Here is a 6,000-nt window from a genome sequence, read left to right on the forward strand (position 1 = left end):
TTGCCTCTAAGGTCTTGGGACTTTGTTTTGCTGTGTGTGCACGCCCGGCTACAGATCCCTAATCATAGGCGTTTGAGTGTTAAACACAAAGAAAACTTGTGGTTGAAAAGCAGCTAACGCATAGCAAAGTGTTTCCTGAGGGTGGGGTAGGGAAGGTAACGAACAAGCAAATTTGTTAAGGTCCTTGGGAGAATGCAGAAGTGGCACCTTCTGACGCCTAATCAGAGGTGGGACTGACTTCCTTGGAAACTGGTGGCAGACACACTCTGATAATTTTGTCATTGGGATTGCCACCCGGGCCTTTCCCATGTAGCATCAAAGCTTCGGTCTTTAGATCGCGGTGGAAGAGCGGGTGGGGGTGATCCAGGTTCTCATTTTGTAGATCAGGAAATTGAGGTAGGAGTGAGCCTCCGCCGTCACTAACTTGTGAACCTACTGCAAGAATTCCGGTGACTGCGGGCTGGACCGGTGGTGGCCTGGCCCCCATCCCAGGCCAGACTCTGGAGCAGGAAAAGGAACCGAAGGATGGGTCTTGGCGCGCGAACTCGGGGACGCACATTGCCGGAGCTGGGGCGCCCGTTTCCTTGTCCCCTCCCCGGGGAACGCGAACTGCCCCAGGTGCCCCAAAGCCCAGCCTCCCCCTCGCACCCCCGCCCGTTCCTGGCGCGCCCGAGTCTCGGCGGTCACGTCTCCCCATCCGGCTCCAAAGTGCGAGCCAGCTGCGGCTGGGCCAGCCCGTGGGAAGGTTGCGCCGGGGGCGGGCACGGGAGTGGTCCCCAGCCCTGCCGCGCCCGGGTCGGTAGGGGAGAGGTCCCCGCAAGGCAGACTACGCCCCAGCTTGGCGCGCTCAGGGCGGGAGGGCGGGGAGAGGCGGGGCCGGGGAAGCCTCCAGGCCGCGCCCCGGAGCTCCGCGCGGGCCCCTGTTGCTGGGGAGAAAAGCGCGCCCGGCCCCGCCCCGAGCCCGCGGGCGCAGCGCCCTCTGCTGGTGACGCCTCGGAGCTACGCAAGGACCCCGCCCGGACCTAAGCGGAGAGCTGCTGCGGAGGAAGTCCTTAATGCCATCCTCTCAGGGAAAAAGAAAGAAGCTATCCCAATTGAAAAACGAGCCGTGTGCGTTGCAGGCCATTCTGAAATGTGAAGAAAGAAGTTATAATGCCTTTTTCTCGAAAAATTTGTAAATATATATATATATATATATATATATATATATATATATGCTTTTGTGTTTATACAGGGTCTTGTTATTGAGGGACTGTGATTACAGTATTTGCCATCGCAAACTCTAGATAATTTCTTTAGAAATAATGCAGACTGTTTTAGTGATATGGACACTCAAAACAATTGTTTCTGTAGAAATGGGATCGTCTTACCCAGGTAGCTCCACCGTTTTTTACCATTCTTACGTTTCCTTCGGGGTTCTCGTGTCCCCGGTTGTGAGTACCCACAAAACTGACAGTGGAATGGCCCACTATGCAGGTTAATTAGAATTTGGAGGCCAAATGGATTTGCGACGGAGGAGCACTCACAGTGACATCAGACGGCCTGTCCCTTAACGGGGTATGGGACTATACCCTGTACTCAAACAAGCCCAGTTTCTGCAGCAGAATGAATGACTGTTCACACTGAGTGGACAAGTGGGTGCCGCAGCAGGCTGCATGTCTGTTCAGGATAAATGGGTTTTCACAATAAAGAACAGTCTTCGTTCCCAGAGTGTGTCTGCAGCCCGAAGCGGAAGGTCGGGTGAACTGCCGTGACCAAGTCTGTCCCATTTGCCTCTTTTGTACTCTAGTTCTGCCTGCTGGTGAGATGCTACTGAAGGGCAGGGCTCGGTTCCTTTGGAAGTATGGCCAGATGCCTTCTCTACCCCCAGTAGCCCAAATGGAGTGGTTTTCCCGTCACCTCGACTCCACATCTAGGACTAACCTTATTCCTGGAGAGCCTACCTGGGACTTTGGAAGGAAAGCAGCAGTGTGACTTTTCCTGAATTGACTGCTAGCTTGCGAACAGGGACTTCCAGCTCCTCTTCCATCAGCCATCTTCACATCCAGCCATGAATCTCCCAGCCTCTGAGGAGCTGGGGCCAGGAAGCTGGTTCTAGACATCCTGCCAAGCCCAGATCTGACAGACTCAGGACTGGGGTACTGCAGCCAGCTTCTGCCTTTCCATTGGCCACACTGGCTGCTGACAGGGCCCTGGGCTGGGACAATGAGCTCTACCCCAGAATATTTACTTGCAGGAGAGACGTGTACATGACCCACTCTTGGAGGATGATCCCCTTTTCCCAACAACACACACAGAGATTTAATCTTCCCCACTTGCTTGGGTTTGTCATATTTAGAACTCATTGACCGCTTGCTCAGGTGGTAAAGACGCTCACGAGTGCTGAATGTGGCTTTCTGTCACCATTTTTCTTTAGGAATTCTGACAACACAAATCTTGCTGCATTTGCTCGAGTGCCTTTTCTTTTCCTTTCCGTTACATTAGCTCTGTAAAAACCAAGCTTGCATGCCGAGTCTACATCATTTGCTCCTGTTCTGCCTTGTAAAGCTCATGACCCCCCTTGGGACTCAGCAAAGCCGCTAATGCCTCCACACCAGTCCCAAAGGCCCCTGATGAAATTTATTTCCTTTTCTAGATCACATTGATTTATTTATGCATGTGTGTCTATGTGTACGGGCGCACCCGGGCATGTGTGGAGGTCAGAGGGTAATTTACTGGAGTTAGTTCTCTCCTTCACCATGTGAGTCAAAGGGAAGGGACCAAATTCAGATTGCCGAGAGTGGTGGCTAGCGCTTTCACCTGCCGAGCCATCTCACCCGCCGCCAGTCCTTTAGGGACAACAGTCCTGGCAGGCTCCGTGACTGGGCATCAAATACCACAGCCACTGCTCCGTGCAGGCCTACTGTGTGTGTGTGTGGTGTGTATGGTGTGTGTGTGGTGTGTGTGTGTGGTGTGTGGTGTGTGGTGTGTGTGTGGTATGTGGTGTGTAGTGTGTATGGTGTGTGTGTGGTGTGTATGGTGTGTGTGTGGTGTGTGTGTGGTGTGTGGTGTGTGTGTGTGGTGTGTGTGTGTGGTGTGTGGTGTGTGGTGTGTGTGTGTGGTGTGTGTGTGGTGTGTGGTGTGTGGTGTATGTGTGTGGTGTGTGTGGGGTGTGGTGTGTGTGGTGTGTGTGGGGTGTGGTGTGTGTGGTGTGTGTGGTGTGTATGTGGTGTGTGTGTGGTGTGTGTGTGGTGTGTGTGTGTGGTGTGTAGTGTGTGTGGTTTGTGTGTGGTGTGTGTGTGTGTGGTGTGTGGTGTGTGTGGGGTGTGGTGTGTGTGTGGTGTGTGGTGTGTGTGGTGTGTGTGTGTGTGTAGGTGTGTATGTATATGTGTGTGTATGTGCATGTGTGTGTGGTGTGTGTGGTGTGTGTGTGGTGTGTGTGGTGTGTGTGGTGTGTGTGGTGTGTGTGGGTGGTGTGTGTGGTGTGTGTGTGGTGTGTATGGTGTGTGTGTGGTGTGTGTGGTGTGTGTGTGTGGTGTGTGTGTGTGGTGTGTGTGGTGTGTGTGTGTGTGGTGTGTAGTGTGTATGGTGTGTGTGTGTGTGGTGTGTGTGGTGTGTGTGTGTGGTGTGTAGTGTGTATGGTGTGTGTGTGTGTGGTGTGTGTGGTGTGTGTGTGTGTAGGTGTGTATGTATATGTGTGTGTATGTGCATGTGTGTGTGGTGTGTGTGGTGTGTGTGTAGGGGGATGTGTAGCCTACATGCTGAACACTCCTGTGGAGATCAGAGGACATTTTGCGTCTTCTCCTTCCACCATAAAGTCCTGGACATAAAACTCAGGTCAGACTCAGTGGCACTGACCCTGTCCTTCCTCTGGTGTCTCCAGTCCCTGATATGGACGGGGACCTCAGTCCGGGCTAACCCAGTGCCTGTAACTGCTTCTGTCTCAGATGCTCTCCGTGGCTATCAGAAAACATTATGACCAAGGCAGCGTCAAGAGGAGAGTTTATTTGGGCCTCCAGTTCGAGAGGCAGACATGGTGGCCGGAGCAGGAAACCGAGAGCTCACATCCTCAACGGTAGGCACAGAGCAGAGAGTGAACCGGAAGTAGTGTAAAACTATAGACTCTCACAGTACGTCCCAGTGACACACTTTGGCCAGCAAGGACACACCTGTGAACGCCTCAAACGGCACCACCAACTGCGGCTACCCGTTCAAATGACTCAGCCCTGAAGGCAGCGGAGGCATTTCTATCCTCCATTTCCCTCAGACGGCCTCAGCTTACACAGCCTTAGATAATTCTAGTTTCTTCACTCCCGCAGCGCTCACAGGGGTCCTACAGACTCCTGTACCCGTCTGCCGGTCCAGCCCCGGCTGCGCACGCAGTCCCGTGGCCCCTTCTCTATAAACGCAGTGCTTCTTCTATCACTCCGAGCATGTGCTCTCCTCACTGTCCGGTTCTTCCTTGGGCTCCGAGAGTCTGTCAGGAAGGGTCACTTAGCACCGCTCTCATCTGTGTCTCCACACTCCTCTACCCACAGGGAACGGTAAACTGACCCCTCCATCTCGGCCTGCGGTGTTCCATCTTTCTTCCCAGTGCTGAGGCTAGTGTAAAGAACAGCACCTGCATGGCGTGTATGTTCCCTACACAGGCAAGTTCTTCCAGGGCAAACAGCCTCAGTCGCACGTCTTATCTCCCCACCACACTGATGCCACACCTGCTTATAATCTGCTCCCATATGTACAACTTAACAGATATTGCAATATGTTCTCTAGTACATTGGCCACGCGGGGGCACGCTGGGCTCATGTGGCAGACCCCCATTGATGGAGATGTATCCCTCTGTACCACATAAAGGATGGGGATCACTCTGGACGACCCTCCTCCCAGAAACCCCATCCTTGGATTGCTGCACTTCATTTGCCTGTTCTACGGCTGGATCCCCAAAGCACCTTTGGCCCCATTGCATCCTTGTTTGAGTGTCAGCTGTTGGCACCAACTTTCCTAGGCACACATTAACAGGTGCAACAGATCAATAATCCTAAATCTAGCTTGGTGACCCAGTGAGTTTGCCTGGGATTACACAGGAGCACAGGTGAGTGCTTACTAATAAACCATACTCAGCATGCTTGTTATATGAAGTAGGGATTATTTTATACAGACATACAAGGAGGCAGGTTTAGCTAACCTCAGTGGGAGTGGTCTCTGTGGGGGGGCAGTTCTTCAGGCTGTAAACACGGCAAGGATGGGATGGGAGGGCGGAGGCTACAATGACCACTTTCTGCCCACAGTCAACATTTGCACTTGGACCAGAGAAGACTTTGCTGTCCTGAGCCTCACTTGGGGAAGGCTTTGCCATTCCCATGGGGCTGAGGCATTGGTCCTTCCCTCAGGGCTTCACAAACTCCCTACAAAGGTCCACACACACCCCTTTGAGAGTCCCCATTCTTCCCTGTCTTATGTGCCTGGCCTTGTGAGGGCCTTGTGCAGACAAGCACAGCTGCTCTCATTTCAAGAGGCCAAAAGCCATGTGGGACATAAAGTTCTCTATAGCAGGCATGCTTCCCCCTACATATGATACCGCAGTGGCCAAAGGCTGCAATTTCTCACAGAGTATGAGATGCAAACAAGTCAGGCTTGCCAAAGTCATGTGTGGTGCAGTTCCTCCAGGCGATGTCTGTGCCGCCCTGGCCGTCTCCAGGCTGATCTTTCATCTCCTAGCCCTCCACTTGACTTCAACAGCCTTCCCTCCACAATGCCCAAGGTCACACATCTTCCCTGGAAACCTGTCCTCTTGCTATGTGTGGAAGTGACTGAGGAATCAGTCACCCATCCAGCTACACAAACTAGAGACTTCACCCTTTTACCGCCTGCTTCACCTTTGCCACTTACCCCTGAAGCAGTTCTTTCTCTCTCTGCAACTCCCACCTGGTCCCAATGTAAGAACCTAGTCAGGCTCCCCACTGACAATGCAGGCAGGCCCTGATGCTGCCCCATCCTTCCTTCTACGATGAGGCTGGACAA

Source organism: Myodes glareolus, chromosome 19 (genome assembly GCF_982192425.1).
Source record: "Myodes glareolus chromosome 19, mMyoGla1.1, whole genome shotgun sequence".
Lineage (NCBI taxonomy): Eukaryota > Metazoa > Chordata > Mammalia > Rodentia > Cricetidae > Myodes > Myodes glareolus.